At 37.9% G+C, this 20,162-nt stretch overlaps 1 protein-coding gene and 1 long non-coding RNA gene across 6 annotated transcripts in view; one reads left to right on the top strand and one right to left on the bottom strand.

Moving 5' to 3' along the window:
* The window catches only part of ZCCHC7 (zinc finger CCHC-type containing 7), a 281,226-nt gene that overhangs the window by 104,206 nt on the left and 156,858 nt on the right, over nt 1–20,162 (top strand). The gene's annotated exons all lie outside the window — the stretch shown is intronic.
* On the bottom strand, nt 4,166–19,819 carry LOC117098982. The gene is made up of 3 exons (XR_004443671.1): nt 19,809–19,819; nt 12,805–12,814; nt 4,166–4,311 (listed from the first exon to the last, which is right to left on the bottom strand). It is a non-coding gene; the product is annotated as an uncharacterized LOC117098982 (long non-coding RNA).

The raw sequence follows: 20,162 nt of genomic DNA, 5'->3' as shown, positions 1-20,162 counted from the left end.
TATCAAAAATTATGTTGATTAAAAGTTTTCTTGGCACTTTTAGATTAAAAACCATAAATCAGTAGTAACTTATGCAATGTTCATGTGCTTGAGATTAGGCATCTCTTTATTTAATACATACCAGTACATTGTATACCATTTGAAGCTATGTGAACTCTTATTTTGTGACTCAGAGGAGAGAGAATAGGTACTTGAATATAAAATATTAGTTTACCTTTCAAAATCAATCCAGTGTGAAATATTGGTTGCCTGAGAGGTCAGTCATACTGAATTGTGTGCTTTATTATTTGAAATGCTATTTGTTTTCAGCCTGGTGCAGAAATCCTTTTCCTTCAGTTTTATTTTAGAACTGCTGTGTGAGTACATTACTTTTTAGGTTTTGGGCCTCATGGAAATTCTTAGCAACTTGTTTTCACAGCCCTTTCTTTGATGTTCATTTGAACCATAAGCATTGTTGATATTCAGAGTATTTTGACCTACAAACATAAAAATTTTATATGGTTCAAACTAACAGTTAATTTGCATCAGTTTACCAGGCATGGATGAGTACAGTTGCAATGCTAATAGCAAATATTTTACTTATTTTACTTTCCTGAACACTTTACATGTTTTAACTGTTTTCGTCCTCACATCAACAACCCCATTGAATTTTATCTGTCATTTATAGATGAAGAAACAGGTGTAAAGAGATAAAGTAATATGCCCAAGTAAGTGGGAAACTCAGGATTTGAACCCAACTCGTCTTGCTCCAGAGTCTACATGCTGTGCAACAATGCTATGCTGCCCTCTACTCTTGATCTAGTCCCCTCTTGCCCTCCGGTAGTTTTGTAAATTCAAGCATAGCTCCTTCCGTGGCCTTGAGCCCCTCCTTTCCCTGCACAGTAGAGAGGAGTTGGACTTTTATTGGTTTGTGTTTATATTGTAATTATGTGTTTTTCCAGATGTGTCTTCTAGCTACATTAATAGATACTCAAAGAAGTCTTTCAGCAGTATCTATTATGCTGACATTCACACTTGTTTGTGTTATTTTGTACATTTGGAAGCCTTCTATAGTTAAGTATTAGTTGAGCTAATATTGAGTGTTTTTGTGTCATACTTAGTTATGCAGCAATGTAATATGTGTACGTTGTTAACTGAATCGATAAATCTAGGAATCAGCTTGGTCTGTATCATCTGATGATTCAGGGGCTGGTTTGGATCATTGATAAAGTAAGTTGTTCACTGTTTTACTTACTCCTTAGTGGCAGTTTTCTAGATTCCCATTATTGGCTTGCATCAAAAAAAGAAGCATTTAAAAAATTATGCCAGAGCTGGGAGAGCAAGAGGTGCTCTATTTTTTATTGATAGGGCCTGGCAGGGTCCTATCCCTGCTCTCCTGATCTCTTATCCTGAATCTCCTGACACCTCTATTTCTGGAATTCTTCTCTTTTATACTTGGTATCAGTAAGGAAATACATGGTACGAATACCCTGAGAGAGATCTCTAGCTTTATTGGTGATCTGACTATCTTTTAGCTGATCAAAAGCTATTTTATTACCTAAGTTTTAACCTTTCTCTGGTGATTTGTTGTTGTTATTGTTAAAGTTCAGGCTGCATGTGGGATTGGTTTGTCCAGGCATACTTCTTAGGGAGTAGTCACTTGCATGACTGTTTTTGGGATAACATCTTTGAGTATTTGGAGAGGTCTGTTGTAACTTCTGAAAGGCATTGTTTTTACATATGAATGTTCTAAAATTCATTCTAAATGGTCATGAAAATAAAAGGATTCACATTTTAGAATGGCAGTAGTCCCTGAGAACTGTCTTTCAGATTTCCTGTGGGTTTCTAGGAATGTTAGTGTAACTTAGTTTTCCACCTACCTGATTTGTATATGTGCCTATTAGAGAGAACTTGCTGAGATCTTTTTTTTTTTCTTAACATGTTGTCCCCTTGACCTGTACTTCAAAACTAAACATATTGCTTTATTTGCTTACACTTCAGGAGGCAATTGGCAGACACCAGGCCAACAGTTTCTAGAGGTCATGGGTGCCATTTACAAGTAGTCAGTCATGGTTTTTTATTGTATTTTAAAGTCTGCAAAAGATCTCTTGCTATGTTAGGTACACATAGGTGATCACCCACTATCCCTTAGGAGTTGTGAGAATCTGCCATCATTTGGACAGTCATTTAGGCAGTCCTCCTTCTGGATGTTCCATTTGATCTGGTGTTAAATGATAAGGTGAATATCGGGTCACAATTTAGAGCCTTTAAATAAATAAGATGATGTATTATTTTGCATATAAATGTACATTGTTCTTGTTTCCTACTTAAAGGAATGTATTAGTTTCTGAGGGCTGCTGTAACAAATTACCATAAACTCAGTGGCTTAAAACAGCAGAAATTTATTCTCTCAGAGTTCTGGCGGCCAGAAGTCTGTTGGCAAGCTTGGTTCCTTGTAGAGCTCTGAGGGAGGCCTGTCTATGCCTCTTTTCTGGTGTCTGCTGTGGCTGGTAATCCTTGGCATTCCTTGACTTGTGATTGCATCACTCCAGTCTTTGCCTCTGTCTTCAGGTGGCTTTGGTCTCAAATTTTTTTCTTCTTTTTCTTCTACGGACACCTGTCATTGGTTTCAGGGTTCACTCTAAATTCAGGATAATCTCACCTCAAGATCCTTAATTATATCTAGAAGGACCCTACTTCCAAATAAGGTCACATTCACAAGTTCTTGGGGTCAGTAATTGGATATATTTTTGTGGGAGGGGACACTATTTAATGCACTATCAGGAATATAAAATGCATGCATGTTCATTCATGCATTTTATTTATTTATTTTTTACAATTTCAGCCAATTTGCTAAACATCTCACGTTATACAGTAAATACGTTATACTTTTTTTCTGGGACATAATATTTTGGAGATTGTATTATTTCCTATCTCATTATTCAGTAAACATGAACTCTTTCACACTGGGATTTTGTGGGGTTGGGGTGTGTGGGAAATCTGTTTTATTAAACTTAGTTTGCTATAATTTTTTTCAGATTATTAAAAACATGTTCTAAACATGAGTGTATGATTATATTTAGTTTAATATTATTTATTTTTAGTTCCTTTTACTTTCTATCCCACCATTTGTGGATAGCATGTAAATAAATCTTGAAATTTGGGGCAGGAGAAATGTTAAGAGGTTAATCCACTTCTAAGGCTACATCATTTTCAGAGTAACTGATGCCAAGGATGAGCAGAATATATTTTATTTAATAGCTATAAGAGATGGATTTTCATAAACTTTTATCCAAAGTAACAAGATTCTCACATTCAGTGTAAAGGGTGTTATGAAAATGTAAAGTTCATTAATATGCTGTATATTTTATCCCCTTGAATGTAATTTAGAGATTATATACTGTAATAGGATTTATGACATTATACTGTTTAATCTTTAGGGTGTTACAAACACATCAAGGACAGTTGGCAGTAACTGAAGTTTGCTTGCATTTTAAGAATGCATTAGTATTGCTGAGTATCATACACTTTCCTAAAAATAAAAAAAATTACACTCAGAATATTTATAGATTCAAATTTTTTTTTTTCCTGCAGGCCAAAAATAAAATCTTTATGAACTAACAAGATGAATTAAAGATGGAATGATTCATTTCTATGGTTAGGTTTTAATTAATACATGGGGGATGATTTTGGCACTTTTTCAAAGGATTTGTTTCTGTGTGCCTGAATTTGCACCTACTCTGTAACCTAACTGGGATTTATAAAATGAAACAATCTCTTCTAATTTGGCACTTGATAGGAGCTTTGACTTTAAAAGGCAAGTGTATTTTTCTGTCAGGAATATCGTGTCATTCTAAAATAAGACAAGTAAAAACAATGGACTGATGAAACTTCTTCACTGCTTTTTCTTTATGTATAACAAATACACTGATATTTTACTGGCGTAAAATGTGTAGTTTAGTTGTGTCTTTAAATTATTGCTCAGTGTATTTTGTTTATTTTAAGCCATTATTATTTCCTTTATGTTGGATTTGGATAGTTTAGATTGTAAGCTTCTAAAGGGCAAAGAATACAACTTTTCAACTATGGTCTCGACCAGCAATCTCAAACCTTTTTGGCACCAAGGACCAGTTTCATGGAAGAAAATTTTTCCACGGACAGGGGTCGGGGGATAGTTTCAGGATGAAACTGTTCCACCTCAGATCATCAGACATTAGATTCTCTTAAGGAGCATGCAACCTAGATCCCTTGCATGTGCAGTTCACAATAGGGTTCCTGCTCCTATGAGAATCTAATGCAATTGCTGATTTGACAGAAGGCGGAGCTCAGGTGCTAATTCTCACTCGCCTGCCCGCTGCTTACCTCCTGCTGTGCGGCCCGGTTCCTAACAGGCCACGAACTGGTACTGATTGTTCCCCAGAGTCTGGGGACCCCTTGTCTTGACAGTATCATGCACAGGTAGATACTTTTAAGCTGTTTGATATTATTGTTTCCACTTCGGGAGATGGGAAGATAAATGGAATAAAATGAGCAAAGTGGCAATGCTATTAAAGATCTATGGATATCTGATTTCTCACAGAATTACCCTTCATTAAAAGATGCAAATGGCAGTTTTATGAAGCCTTTTTGCCCTATTTTGTGTTGGGTGTTCTGTACAGATTCACTTTTTTTTTTTTTTTTTAAATATTTGATACAGGGTTGGTTGAATCCACTGTTGTGGAACTCATGGATATGAAGGCCTGACTGTGCTGGGTTAAAAGGTATTTTCTATTAGAACTTAAAAATATTATCCTACTTCCTTTTGTCCTCTGTGGTTTCCAATGACAAATTCTCAGTTACTCAAATTTTGTTGCCTTTATGAGTAATGCAAGTGAAACTTAAGAATTTGAAAATTTGAGTTTTCAGCCATTATTTACTCAAATACTTTTTCTTTTTCCACTATACTCTTCTTCCCTTCTAGAACTTGAGGAAATGAATATTAGACCTCTTGATACTATTGGCCCGTAAGTCCTTGATGTTTTTTTATTTTTATTTTTTATTTTTTGTTTTAAGAGACAGGGTCTCACTCTGTCTCCCAGCGTGAATTGCAGTAGTGTGATCACAACTCACTGCTGCCCCAAAATTCCTGGCTCAAGCAAGCCTCCTGCCTCCACCTTCAGAATAGCTGGAACTACAGATGTATGCCGTCATGCCTGGCTAATTTTTTAAATCTTATTTTTTGTAGTGCCAGGATCTCTCTATGTTGCCCCAGTCTGGTCTCAAACTCCTGGGCTCAAGTGATCCTCCCACCTCAGCCTCCCAAAGTGCTGGGATTAGGTGTGAGCCACCATGCCCAGCCCCTGAGGTTGGCCTCCTCTCTTCTCCTCTCCTGTCCTCTCCTGTCCTTTCCTCCCCCACCTCCTCTCCCCTCCCCTCCCATCCTGCACTACCTCCCCCTCCCCTCTCCCCTCCCCTCTCTCCCCTCTCCCCTGCCCTCCCTTTCTCCTCTCTCCCCTTCCATCTCCCCTCTCCCCTCCCCTCTCAACTCCCCTCTCCCTTCCCCCTCCCCCTCCCCCTCCCCTCTCCCCTCCCTTCCCCTTCCTCTCCCCTGCCTTTCCATCTCCCTTCTCCCCCTCCCCTCCCCTCTCCCCTCCCCTCTCCCCTGCCCTTCCCTCTCCCTTATCTCCTCTCCCTTTCCTCCGTTTCCCCCTCCCCCTCCCCCTCCCCTCTCCCCTGCCCTCCCTTTCTCCTCTCTCCCCTTCCATCTCCCTTCTCCCCTCTCCCCTCCCTTCCCCCTCCCCTCCCTTCCCCCTCCCCCTCCCCCTCCCCTGTCCCCTCTCCCCTGCCCTCCCTCTTCCTTATCTCCTCTCCCCCTCCTCTCTTCCCTCTCCCCTCCCTTCCCCTTCCTCTCCCCTGCCCTTCCATCTCCCTTCTCCCCTCTCCCCTCCCCTATCCCCTCTCCTCTCCCCTGCCCTTCCCTCTCCCTTATCTCCTCTCTTGCTCCTCTCTTCCCTCTCCCCTCCCCTTCTCTTTCCCCTCTCCTCTCCCCCATCTCCTCCACCCTCCCCTCTTCCCTCCCCTCTCCCCTCCCCTCCCCTCTCTCTTCCCCTCCCATCTCCCTTCCCCCTCTCCCCTCCCCTCTCCTGTCTTCATTTTTTTTTCCAGTCTCTCAGATTTAATATTTTCTACAAATCTGTCAGCTCTCTAGCCTGTCTAATGAGATTTTCATTTTGGTTATTATATTTTTCAGTTCCTAAATTTTCCATTTGTTTCTTCTTTATATCTTCTGTTTTTTGAGGTGACTTTCCATCTTTCTGTTCATCCAAGAGTGTTTGCCCTTGTTGGGACATTTTTGTAATAGTGGCTTTAAAGTCTTGGTCAGATAAATCCATCATCTGCATTATTTCAGTGTTGGCATCTGTTGTTTTTTTCTCTTTGAGGTTTTCCTAATTCTTCATGTGTCAAATTATTTTGGGCTGTATCCTGGACAATTTAAGTATCATATTTTGAGACCCTTTGTCTTGGTTTAATGCTGTGATAAATGTTGAATTTTCCCCCCCCAGACTGAGTTTTGCGCTGCCCAGGTTGGAGTACAACAACATGGTCTCGGCTCACTGCAACCTCTGCCTCCTGGGTTCAAGCGATTCTCCTGCCTCAGCCTCCCAAGTAGCTGGGATTACAGGTGCACACCACCACACTCAGCTAATTTTTTCTATTTTTAGTAAAGACGTGGCTTCACCATCTTGACCAGGCTGGTCTCGAACTCCCGACCTCAGGTGATCTGCCTGCCTTGGCCTCCCAAAGTGCTGGGATTACAAACGTGAGCCACCACACCCGGCTGATTTTTTTTTTTTTTTTAATAGGCAATTTGGTTGGGTTCATTCAGGTTGCAAGTTCTACACAAACTTCTGTAGGTTGTAGTTCCAATGCCAGTCTCCTTTACCAAACCTTTGCAGTCTTACTCAGAACTGTCCAGTATGTGTGCCAAACATTGGACTGTCTGGGAACTGAGTAGTTGTCTGCTCCATAGTTTAGTTCTCAGTGTCTGTGGTATGTTATTTTAGGATCAACCCCAGGCAGGCACAGTTTGGAGGGGTGAGTCCAAACTTTATGGGGCCACTTTCCTGTGCTTCTCCCTCTTCGTAATCTCGCTGGTACTTTTTGGTTGCCTAATCCTCCCCTTTTATACTTCCAGCTACAGAGCTGGAGCTTTATTTAGTTACTCTCTTCTGCTGCACATTTCTTGCAGCTGTGCCCATACTGGGGCCAAGTAGTAAGAAGACAGAGAAAAAAATAAGCAACAAGAATTCTTGCTACCCTCTTGATGATGAAGATTTGCTCCCTCAGAGTTTTAGACTTCTGAGACCCCACTGCTGCTGCTGTCAGTGCTTCCACCACCATCTTGATTGCTCAGGGACTGGGTACAGAGGATGTTGAAAAGAATAAAAAAAAAATACCTAGGGAATTTTATTCATTGAAAAGAGTAAAAAAAAATACCTAGGGAATTTTCTTCATTCTGTCTAAGTATTAGGAGACTCTGTTCCTGCTCCTCAAGCTAGAACTAGAGGGCTTCTCCTGGAGTTCTCTTTGTCTATCCCTGAGTGCCTGCTTCCAGATTTCAGTTGCTTTGAGTCTAGGCCAGAAGATACTAAAGGGGGAAAAATAGTAAACCATCTGTCTGATATTAATGTGAATTCTCATCTTTTTCCCCAGTCTGCCTTAACTAGCTGCTTTATGGTTTTCTGGATTCAGTGGACAAGACAAGGTAGTGTGTGCTTACTCCATCTTACTTGGAATTGGAACTCCTGATATATTTTGAAATAAAAAAAAAAGTTAAAACGTAAGAAACAATTGTACCTCTAATGTATGAGTTTCCCCATATTCTTTGATTTTATGCTTCATGTTTAAGAATACATGCATTAGACTGGGCGCACTGGCTCATGCCTGTAATCCCAGCACTTTGGGAGGCCGAGGTGGGTGGATCGCCTGATGTCAGGAGTTCGAGACCAGTCTGACCAACTTGGAAAGACCCTGTCTCTACTAAAAAAAAATACCAAATTAGCCGGGCGTGGTGGTGCTTGCCTGTAGCCCCAGCTACTTGGGAGGCTGAGGTGGGAGAATTGCTTGAACCTGGGAGGTGGAGGTTGCGGTGACCCGAGATTCGCCATTGCACTCCAGCCTGAGCATCAAGAGCAAAATTCCGTCTCAACAACAACAAAAAGAATACATGCATTAGAACCCACACAAGGAAACTGCGCCATTTCAGGGTACATCTTTTATGGGTACATCTAAATGTGCAAATTTAGGAAAACATTTTGGGCGCTTGAAGCCATTGAAACTTTTGCTGCCTCAGAGAGGCAGGATAATTAAATTTTTGCCTATGGAAAAAGTAATTTTGCCTTAGTTTTATGTCTTTTCTAATTTATCATAAGATTCTAGGCCAAAGATCTAATAACTATTTTCTAGCAAGTTTCTTTTTGTTTGTTGTACTTATTTGAAGTGCATTAGGTTTCTCTTCTTTTTAATCACCAGTATATTGTTTTGAAAGTATATTGAACATTTTTTGTCATATTTTTTCTCCTTTCTCTTTTATATTTCTTACCTTTTTGTCCTTTGTGTTTTTTACACTGTATTTCTTTATTTTAGATTCTTCACCCCTACTCTCCGTGTCCCCTACTCCCACCCCACTAAAATGGTGGATAGGATCTATGTAGGGGTGCTGCTCTGAGAGTTTGAACTCTGATTGAGAGACTAATCCCCACCCCCAAAGGCTGTCTGCATCAGCTGTCCCCCTGGCTAATTAGAATTCCAAAGGGCATTAATAACCATTTAAATTAATCCGATTATACCTGCAGTTGCTAAAGGTAAGGTTCAGGCTGTTTAACCCTCTGTTAATGAACACAAACATGAATCAAAACTGGGTAGGAATTTTACACTTTATTTTCATTTTTGCCCAAAGGAAGAAAACCATTTCACCTGCTCTTTGTAGCAGTCTAGTTTACAACAATGCAAGGAAGCCTTGCCATTAATTCAGCCTTCATTAAAAGACGGAATCTAAATTGCTCCATCTTGTGAAAATGCATTTGCATTGTTTGTGAAAGTCCTTTGGGGCAGAGCTGTAGAAAACTGCCTAACAGCAAATAATCCTTCAGTTAAATGCAGAAGTGTGATAAAGAGCTAAAAATTCTCTTTCTAGCAACTAATGTTGCAATGATAATTTGACAATAGTGGTCTCCCAAGGGACATTAAACAGGTGGAAAAAGAGCTACCATTTCACAACTTTAGTTAAAAAGGAGTGGAAATTGAATGACCAGTATTAAGAGTCAAAAGAAAGTCTAGAGGGTTATGTAGTCCAGTTTCTGTCATATAGGAATTCTTTCTCCAACATAGTTTACATGGTCACCTATTTTCTTTGTAAACATCTCAGTAACAGCAAGTATTAACAAGACAGCCCGTCTCATAATCAGATAACTTGTTATTGTCAGAGAATCCAGATCTGAAATTAATAACTGTTGCTTTTCTTTCATTTTACCCCTTGAGCCATATTGAATTACTTCAGTATAGCTCATTGCCCTCATTCCTATTCCCTGACCTCTCCATATTTTCTTCTTTAGATCAGGTGTGTGTCACAGGAGATTTTTGAAATGTGGAAATATATGGGAGAATAAAATGTTCAGTAAACATGGTTATAAGCACTTTTCATACATGGTTGAAGTTGAAAAATTTTAAAGCAAGAAAAGGACCAGAAGAAATACCTTTCCATGTAACTGGCTATTTCTTGAAGAGTTATTCTTTTTGCTGTTAATGTGTGCGTCACGTGTGGAAAAGTCTAGATTAAAGAACTAAGTCAGAAAAATTGGTTTGAGAAAAAGACATCTACTGGAATCTGTACGGCAGTCCTCCAACAAAGATATCTATTAGTCGATAGATGTCATCCCCAACACCTGTCTAAAATGACTCATGTCTTTTCCTGATTACCACTTATAGATTTTTCCCTTTTAAAAAAAACTTTACACAAAATGTAAACTTCATACATTGGGATTATTCTTTAGTCTGGATCTTTTCTTTGAATGAAATAAGCTTTGGGATGCTTATTTAGGTGTTCAATGGAACAGTGTGGAGAACAGTAATTGTGTTTGGGCTAAAGAATTAATCCATTTAGTCATGGGAAGCACTACTTAGCTTTTCCATAGCAGCTGAATTGTGGTGCGACTTTGGGGCTATTTTAGGATTTTAACCTCAAATAGAAATGAAAGTTTATTTGTATTGATGAGCATATGCTTTTGAATAATGAAACACTGACTTGATTTCAGTGAAAGTGAAATTGTTTTTCAATTCAGTTATTTTATGTTTGAACATGAATTGGAAGCTGTATCTTTGTATTGCTGAAATTTTAAAAAATCAATAACTTTAACATTTTAACAGAGAAAGTGTTTTAATAAGCAATTATTAGGGTGGCTTCAGAAGGATATTGTAGCTTTAAAAATTTCTGATGGTTATTAGTACACTTTTGTACTGTGTAAATCAGACATTGTAATGAAATTATTTTTATTAACTAAAATTCTCCTACAATAGGAAATTTTACTGCGTTTTGACATCTAGCAGGCCAAAGAAAGATGTTCAGAAAGTCTTATTTCTGTCTCAGACCAATAATTATCCCACATTTTGTGTAAAACATTCTTTAAAATTGTTAGTTTAAATGATCGCACAAAAGGAACTTTTCCAAGGGATGTAAGTTGCCTGCCACTGTACTATAGTCTGCAAGATTTTACAGCTTGGAGAAAAATCTAGTAGCCTTTAAAAAAAAATTATGTTAGTAATAGCCTGTTTATGTTGTTGGATTTTCTGTTGTTTCATATACAGTTTTATATGAACTACCAATTAATGCAGTTTATATGCAGTTTCTATCCTCAGCTAGGAATGAGGTGGTGATCCTGCCCTGCTCTTACTACAAAAGCTGGGCATGTATCTACCAAGGAAAAATGTGTCTGCCTTCAGGAATTTCTTTCTCCCTCTTTCCTAATTACTGCAAATCCATCAGTCACCTGAAATCTCATCTCCTCCATGAAGCTTGTCCTGTGTGACCCTTGTAACCTAATATCCTCATCTTTAAAATTACGATTTGAATGCCTAGTCCCTTTCCCTCTTACAGTGTTTTTATTATGATTTTCAGGCTCATACTCAAACTCAGACATTGCTAATGTTCTTTGAACTCCTCTCTGGCACTTAACTTGCCTATCCCACACAATTAAGCAGTCTGACCAATTTTCTACTTAGGGTGAAGTTTTCATGCAAACATGGGTACGTTGAAGACAGACTCTAAAAAATTGGGTACCTGCTATGTAAGGATAGTGGCCTTTATATTAGAGAATATTTCTCTTTTTGAGTTAGCATTTTTAATAGAAAATTAGATAATGGTTAAAACTCAAATTGGAGTACTTGATTCCACTGTGATTTAGGAGATGATACAGAGATCCTGTAAGAGACTTTAAAGCTTACTTACATATAGTAAGTAGTAGGTCAACGTAGAGTTAAGTAGCAACAGCCTTGCAACTCAAGAGCAAGACTTTTAGATAATATAGGTAGAGAATCAAGCAGGATGAAACAGTGGATTTAGTTTAGGGAATGGAATTATTTGGAGTAATGGTACTGGGAAAACATGTCTGAATAGGTAATAGAGAGTGTGTGGGGTTAATACAGACTCTAGTGGCCCTTGGAGGATTGGGGTAGAGCTTGGTGTTGCACAGATACTGTGCCTTAAGCTTAAGTGATGTATTGATGATTTTCATGGAGCATTTATTCTTTTTAAAGGGAAGATTTATTTGTGTGTTGTCTTGGTTAACTTCAGGAAGGCTTCTGTGTGAAATTATGCTGGAATTCGTTTTAAGGATGTAAATCCTATAAATCCACAGCTTGGGTAACAAATTGAATCTCTAACAAATAGAAGGAATTTAAGAGAAAAATCCTGTTTATCGAAGAATAGCTGATGTTACAAACAGTTATTATTATATATACAAATTCTCTGTCCAAAGGATGTCTTTGCATGTTGTTGAAATCATTGTCACTGCCTACTTTCAGCTGGGTATAGCAGAACAAGAAGTCAGGTTTCTTGGATTCTCTCTTTTTTTTTTTTGAGATGGGGTCTCACTCTGTTGCCCAGGCTAGAGTGCAGTGGTGTGATCTCGGCTCACTGCAACCTCCACCTCCCGGGTTCAAGCTTCTCATGCCTCAGCCTCCCCACCAGCACACCTGGCTAATTTTTGTATTTTCAGTGAAGACGGGGTTTTACCATGTTAGCAAGGCTGGTCTGGAACTCCTGACCTCAGGAGATCCGCCCTCCTCAGCCTCCCAGAGTGCTGGGATTACAGACATGAGCCACCGTGTGCAGTCAGATTCTCATATTTTTTATAACAGCAGATCCCTTATAAGTGCATCCCTTTGCACACCTAAATATCTAGATCATATTGTTGATAAGTTTATTCAACAAATAACTGTTAGTTAGCCATTTCGGACGTTGCAGAAGAAACTGCAAAATAAAGTTTTTTTTGTTTATTCTCTTCTCATCTCCTTTAGATATATGAAAAATATCACTCATAAGCAATGTTTGTGATGTGGTCATGCAGACCGATGTGTTTTGCATCTAATGTAGCAGTTTAATGAGTAGGAAGATGACTATCCTGGGGTAAATATGAAATGTGGCATAGAAAAGGAAATAATTGCTTGTGAATCCTGGAGAATCTGGTAAAGGGAGAATTTGAATATGTCGAGGAAAGGAAAAGCATTGTAAACCAGAAGAATAGATAGGGAGAACAGTTTGAGTAAATTGTTTTGGGAGGCATATTTAACGTAGTGAAGACTTAATGTGGTAGTGATTTAATGCGAATTAGTTGGAAGAGACACTGCCTACAAAACTCGTAATTTAGTCCAAATTCTGAGGAGTAACTTATACTAGGTTGGTAATGGTACTACTGCAAGTAAATAAAATATTGCCAAAATAGTTTTGAAATTACAGTCATCAGGATTTAATGACTTGATAAAAATGTTAATGGAGAGAAGAGAGATTGTGAGTTTGTGTGATTTTTAAAATAATTCAACCACTGATAGCAATAGAGAAGGTGAAAGGAAGGGCCCAGTCCACTTTAGTGTTAGATGTGTAGAGTTTGAATTTCCTGTATTTGATTTTGGTGACGGAATTATGAGGGTACTTCAAAAAATAAGACTAGAATGTTTGTGTCAGGCCCAGATATATAAATATATATAAATATTTGGACATGGAAAGAAAATCCCAGGCATCAAATAATGCACCAGTTTTATGATTTTGACACACTCAAACCTCTGCCTTTTGTTTCTCTGCGTCACTCTGTCCAGTACAATAGGCTTGCTATGTATTTTGAATGAACAATGAAAGAGTGAACTGTTCTTCTTTACAAAGCTGTTTATTATAGTGATACTTTATAGATGCAGCCACTTTGCCAGATCTCTGATGGAACTAACAATAATTTTATCTAGTTAATTTTAATAATAAGTCCTTTGTCACAGGTTGTTCAAATGAACAAATACAACTTATGATTTTTATGGCAGGTAAAGAATATTTGAAATGGAAGGAGACATGATGCAGAGAAAAAGGCATTATTTTAGTGGTGCAGCGATTTTGGGACTTATTGTAGTAGAAACTATTCTTTATATAGAATATTTTGTTTGATTTTTCTATTTTGTTTTTCTTTGCTATCTAGCTTTGTTTCATAGTGACCATTTTTAGCACCATAAAAGTTAATGTAGTAATCAGATTTAGTAGATTATTATTTAAAGCTGAGCACTCAAAATTAACTTTTTGCCCCGTGTTCATTTTTGAATTTCCTGTTTTTTATATAAATATTTGATTTAAAAAGCTTTCTGTTTAATAAAATTTAGTGTTACGATTATTTTAATGTCAATTGAGGACATTTGAAAAACTCTCCCAAAATATCTAGGATATTGTTTTAATCTGTAGCCTTCTAAGTAGAAATTTTAAAAATTGGGAGATACACTTTTTTGTGTGAAGGATAAAGCTTGTATTAATGACAACATTAGGTATTTGGTAGTATTTTAATCATTATTAAAATTATTATTAAAAATTATGTTATAATTGTAACATTAAACATTTGAGTATGTGTTGAGTTCATCATTTAAATACATAGTGCTGTTTTAAGTTATTTATGTGTTATGAAGAAAAGGTTACTATGTTTTATTTTTATAAGGTGGAAAAAACAATCCAGAATGATAATCAAAGCCAAGGTAGAGGAACTTGTTAAACACTTTAAAATTAGACTTCCCCCCACCCCCAACCTCTAGTATGATACTTTGAAGGCAGCTGCTACAGATAAACTCTGGAGCCCCAGATGGTGGTTGCCTAATCCTCATGAGAATTCATGTCCTGGAAGCAGCTCTTATCTCTCCAGACCTGACATTGTCTGTGAGCTTTTGCTAAGGAGGGAATAATATAAACATGCTATGCATGAGTTTCACTTCTTGAATATGTCAAAGACACAGGAAGTTATAACAAAGTATAAAAAGAACCGAGTTCACATTTATTGAAAATGTTATTTAAAGCACTTGATGCTAGCTTGTGATGAGTGATGGGGTGCAGTCTGGAAGGAAAGGCACAGTGAACTTTTTTTTCATTTTGGAAACGAAAACGCCAGTCTCAGTGTTATGCTTTCAGGGATGTAGATTTGTCATTAAGTGTGCAGTACCCAGAATAATTAAGTTATTTGATCTGATGTAAGAATGTAAAACAATCCGTCCTGTAAATGAATGTCCTGGCTTTTATTTCCTATGCAGGAGTCCTCTCTGTTTTGAAAGTCAAAACAGCAGTTGCACTATTCTGGATTTGATGTTTTGTTAAAAAAATAAAAAGTTCCCAAAATCTGATTTGTGAGATCTGGGCCAGTGACAGTTATAAATGGTTGTCTCTTTGGCATAGCAGCCAAATGTTCTGAAGTGAAATTGTGGATACTTTTATCTACTTCAGGTAGTGTCTCATTTAATATATGAGCAGGGATGTTGGCACTGTCATCATGAATAATTGTTAAATCACCCAACACTTGATGTTATGACTCTCTATAAGGAAAAAGGGGGATTTTCCATCTTACCAGATGATACAATTTGTAATCAAATGGGAAACTGTAGTGATCCTCAGAACAATGCCTAAGCCTGTCTTTCAAATCTGATACCTCTTTCTCTAAATAACCTGTTTTCCAACCATTCTGGCCCTCTTACTTGTCCTAGAATCTGTGGTGCCCTGTTATGTTTTCATACCTTTTTTCATTTTATTTCATCATTCTGCAGAGCCCTTCCTCAAAAAAGCTTCTATTCATCCTATGAGACCCAGCTAAAATATCACTTGTTCTGTGGAGTCTTTCTCAGACTGAATCATTTTATTTTATTTTCTCCCAGAATGTTATAACCAGAGTAATCTTTGTAAACTACAGATTTGATCATGCCTCAAAAAAAAAAGTTTTAATGGTAATTACATTTCATATCAAACTCTGTATATTAGCCTAGTGGTCTCTGTCTTCACTTGTCCAGCCGATCACATCTTCTCTTTGTCACAGAACAACTTGCTGTTATCCCTTCCTCTGAGCCTACTTTGTGGTCCCTTTTGCCCTGGAGTGCTCACATGTCTGTCCATTTTAGTCTTCCTCATTTTTAAAGATCTAGAGTCTATGAGGAATTAAGATAATACAAAGTGGAAAGTGTTAGGTGCCAAAAGAGAAAGAATTCAGTTGGCATACTTATGGAAGGCATAAGTGTGTTGTGTTTGCCTTCTCTATTCAAGTGGGAGGTCCTAATGATAGAGCTTGCTCCCTCAAACTTGTATATATTCTGCACTGTCTAGTACAGTATCTTAGGAGGAGATAAATTTGAAAGATTAGTAAGAAAGAACTGAGTAAAACCTGGGCTTTGTTAGATAGGATAGGTGGTAGAGTGAAGGAAGAGGCATCAAAGACTCATGTTCAATACTTTTTTTGCATTGAATTAATTGATGATTGACCCTTGGTGTGTTTGTCATATTTTCCTTGCTCTTTGAAATTCTTTTGCCTAATGTGTGCTAAAATAGTCTGGAACAGACTGCTTACCACCTGTATCTTTTAGCCATCTACCCTCTGAGCTCCTTTTCTATTGCTTCTTATTTTTGTCACATTTGCCATACCCTCCTCCCCACCTGTATTCTCTTTTTTGGGTTCTGTTTCCCATAGTACTTTAAATGGCCAATGAAAACGTGCCCCAGATGATACTATTTTTCATCATGCTCTCTTGCCACTTTGTTTTCCTGTTTAAAAGAACAAACAGCAAAAGAAAAAGACACAAGCCGCTAGTTTGTAGCCTAGCTGGCTCTGATTTCTCTAATTCTTGTCTTTGCTGTTCTGTCATTCTTGGTTTCTACTGTTTCTTTTTCTTTTTTCTTTTCTTTCGTCTTTCTTTCTGTCTTTCTGTCTTTCTTTCTTTCTGTCTTTCTTTCTTTCTTTCTTTCTTTCTTTTTTTCTTGAGACAGAGCTTCACTCTTATTGCCCAGGCTGGAGTACAATGGTGTGATCTCGGCTCACTGCAACCTTAGCCTCCTGGGTTCAAGCGATTCTCCTGCCTCAGCCTCCCGAGTATCTGGGATTACAGGCGTACACCACCAAGCCCAGTTAATTTTTTGTAATTTTACTAGAGATGGGGTTTCACTATGTTGGCCAGGCTGGTCTCAAACTCATGACTTCAGATGATCCACCCGCCTCGGCCTCCCAAAGTGCTGGGATTGCAGGTGTGAACCACTGCGAGCCCGGCCCTACTGTTTCTTTTTCTTACTGCACTCTGCCCCCATTTCTGCCTTCCCATTTGTGCGCCACCATTATTAAATGCTTTATATTCTCTCTCGACTGGATTATATATTCTTTTATTCTTCCTATTCTTAATCCTTTGTGTTTTCTCTGTTACTTTGTTTTTCTAATTTCCTCTCTCTTCGTTATCTTTTTCTGTTTTCTTCTCCATGTTCACTTCCTTTTTTATTATCTTTCAACGCTCCTCCTTTTTTCACTCTTCACTGTGTATCATTAAAAAATAAAAACAAAACATAAAGCTCCTAGCTGTACTCAGGCCTCATTTTGTGCTTAATTTCCATATTTCCCATTGCTTTAATTAGAGCTGACACCAAGTTTTCCCCTTATTTATGCCGTTTCATTGTTTTCCTCATATTCCTTACCCATAACAAATTTTAAAAAGCTATAATCCCAGCTGTTCTCCATCACCATCATGTCCGACTCCATGTGCTTTCTTCTTCCGTTTTTCTTCCAGTGATTTTAAAGTCCTAAAACGGGGAAAGTATGGCTGATGTGCAACTGTGAGTCCTGCAATACTGGCTTTTCTACCTCTTAGAAGACTTGGTGGTGAGGGTAGAAGCAGGAGCCAATTCATAAAAAGAGAATGAAGAATCAGTTAAGAAATTTGAGGGTGTCTGTAGCTGTCTGTAAATTATGCTTTGTGGAAAATACAGTTGGAAATGTAATTGAGGAACAGGAGTAGACCAGAAGTATGAACCATTGAGAGGCTCTCTGCTTAAAGATGCTTATCTTTTCTTCCCTTTCCCTGTGACTCATACCTACTGTTCATTAGAAATGCATGTGTTTTAATCGGTCATTTTTAAAATGAAAATGTTCTGTAATATTAAGTCTTCATCACACTTTGTGTGAATTAATCTTAATCAGATTGTGAATAGGAATTTTAATTTTGAGTGCGAGGTAAGGACAGTGGAGGGAGAACACAAATGGGCAGAAGCTCTCCTGTGTAGCAGGGGCTATGGGAGACAAGGGTATCATTGCATTCTCTTGTAACTTGTTTTGAATTCATTGAATTTTTTAAATGAAGAAGATATTAGTGAGAATCTAGTTTAATTAATTTATTTTATAGGTTAAAAAACGATCCAGAGAGATTTACTTGTTCAGGTCTTACAGCTTGTTAGTGATTGAAAAGGGCCAGTTCTATCCATTGTCTTTTTAATGCCATATTATTTTTGTATTACAGTGGCTTCCTAGCCATCCCTTGACTTGAAGCGGGAAGAAAAAGATCAAAGAGAAAAAGAGACAAAAAGTAATATGTATATGTGCCCTTCCACCTTCTCATTCTTTTCTTCCTTTATTGTCAGCATATTATAATATTCTAGTTTTCCATATCTGAAGAACAGATCCTGCTTGTATGGCTAAGGAGCTGTTTTATTGCAAGTATTAGAAAACAAAAATATTAGAGCTTTATTAAGGAGGAAAGTAATAATATATTTTAAAGACTTTCTGTGCTATTTTATTTATGTTCATCAGAAACACAAGATCACTTTTTGTGTAGAAAATCTGAATGGGTGGGAGGGAAGCAAAATCTGACTGGAGAATCCAGTGGTCCAGAGTTACTTTAAGAAGTGAATACGTTTAAATCAGCAGGGCCCAATGACATGCATCATAGGGCACTTAAAGATGTGGCAGATATCATTGCAGAGGCACTAGCAAATTACCATGCAGAGGATGTGAAAAGGGTAGAGTAATGGTAGGGCTTCTAAGCCACCACTTTTGTGGATCTAGTGCTCTTTACCACCTCCCCGCAAAGCTATAGAAACAAAGAAGCTATACAAAACTCGCATTATCTGCATTGCACTGGCGTTTGAAAACACCATTTACCCAGCCATACCCCATTTCTCAACTTACACATCCTAAATATAAATCCATTGTGGGTTTTCAGAGCTTGTATAATGTCTGTGGAAAACAGTAGAAGTAGGGCTTCTGTTCATACAAGTGTTTCTTGAATCGCAGTTTTTAGAGTACATTTAGCATACTGCCTTATTTGATCCTCTAAGCAACTCAGAATGTCTGAGATAGCACAGTATGCAGTAAAAAAGTTTACATTCTTTGGATTTGGTTTGTATTTTTAATCGAGACCTTTTTATTTGTTTGTTTTTATTATGTACCTTGTCTGCTTCCACAAAAGGATTTGAGGTAGATTGGGATAACATGCATGTACAATAATAGGATAGCTGAAGATAAAGTCAAAGAGTAAACAATCAAGTGAAGTTACCTCTTCTAGGAACCTGAGGTAAAATGGTTATTGTATTTAGATATTAAATTTAGCTCTTAGCTTTGGCAGTTAAAACCAAGGGGAAGCGTAATGAATTGTTTAATTGTTTGTTTTATTAAAGAGAAGCACATTACTTTTAACCTTAAATCATGGCTATTTAAATACACATTGTATTATGTCTGTAAACTTTTTTGTTTGTTTTTAGAGGCAGGATCTTGCTCTGTTGTCCAGGTTGGAGCACAGTGGCATGGTCACAGCTTACTGTAACCTCCATAACCTCCACCTCTCGGGCTCAAGTGATCCTCCTGCCTCAGCCTCCCCAGTAGCTAGGACTAAGTTGTGAGCCACCATGCCCAGCTAATTTTTAAATTTTTTTGGTAGAGATGGGGTTTTACTATGTTGCCCAGGCTGATCTTGAACTCCTGAACTCAAGCAATCCTCCTGCCTTGGCCTTCCACAGTGCTGGGATTATAGGCATGAGCCATCACACCCGGCCCTTATAAACTACTTTAGAGTAGAGACCATATGGATCCACGTTTGTCTCCATCACAGTTTTTAGCACAAGTGAACAAATGGTTGAATGTGATTTATTTTTAGGAAAGTAACTTCTTTTGGCACTGGATTCTAAGAGAAAATTTGGCTTCTGAAATCTTATGAACAAAATACGGAGTGTTGTAAGTTATTGACAACTATTTTAGCCAAAGTTTTATAAAGGAAGCAAAACAGTTTTCTGTGTAGCCCTTCCTTGCTTTTGTTAAACCCACAGAAACTATGGGGGGCAAGTAGGAAGTGCAGGGTGGTATCTTGAACAAATCATGAGATTGTGAGTCGATGGACCCAAATCTAGTGCCATATCTGCTTTGGTTTCTGTGACATTGGGGAAGCTATATAACCTTACTGAACTTTACAGATTTCCTCATTTGTAAAATAGGGCTAATAATAATTTTCTCAAAGGAATTTTTGTTTGTTTAAATGAAGTAATCCAGGTACTCAACAGTTTCTTTCAAGAGCAAATATTTTTCTTTTTAAATTTGCTTTTATTTTTTTACTTTAAGTACCAGTATACATGTACAGAACATGCAGCTTTGTTACATAGGTATACGTGCACCATGGTGGTTTCCTGC

The sequence above is a fragment of the Trachypithecus francoisi genome, unplaced genomic scaffold, assembly GCF_009764315.1.
Source record: "Trachypithecus francoisi isolate TF-2019V2 unplaced genomic scaffold, Tfra_2.0 Lachesis_group16, whole genome shotgun sequence".
Taxonomy (NCBI): Eukaryota; Metazoa; Chordata; class Mammalia; order Primates; family Cercopithecidae; genus Trachypithecus; species Trachypithecus francoisi.
This window is presented reverse-complemented; position numbering and strand designations above follow the sequence as displayed.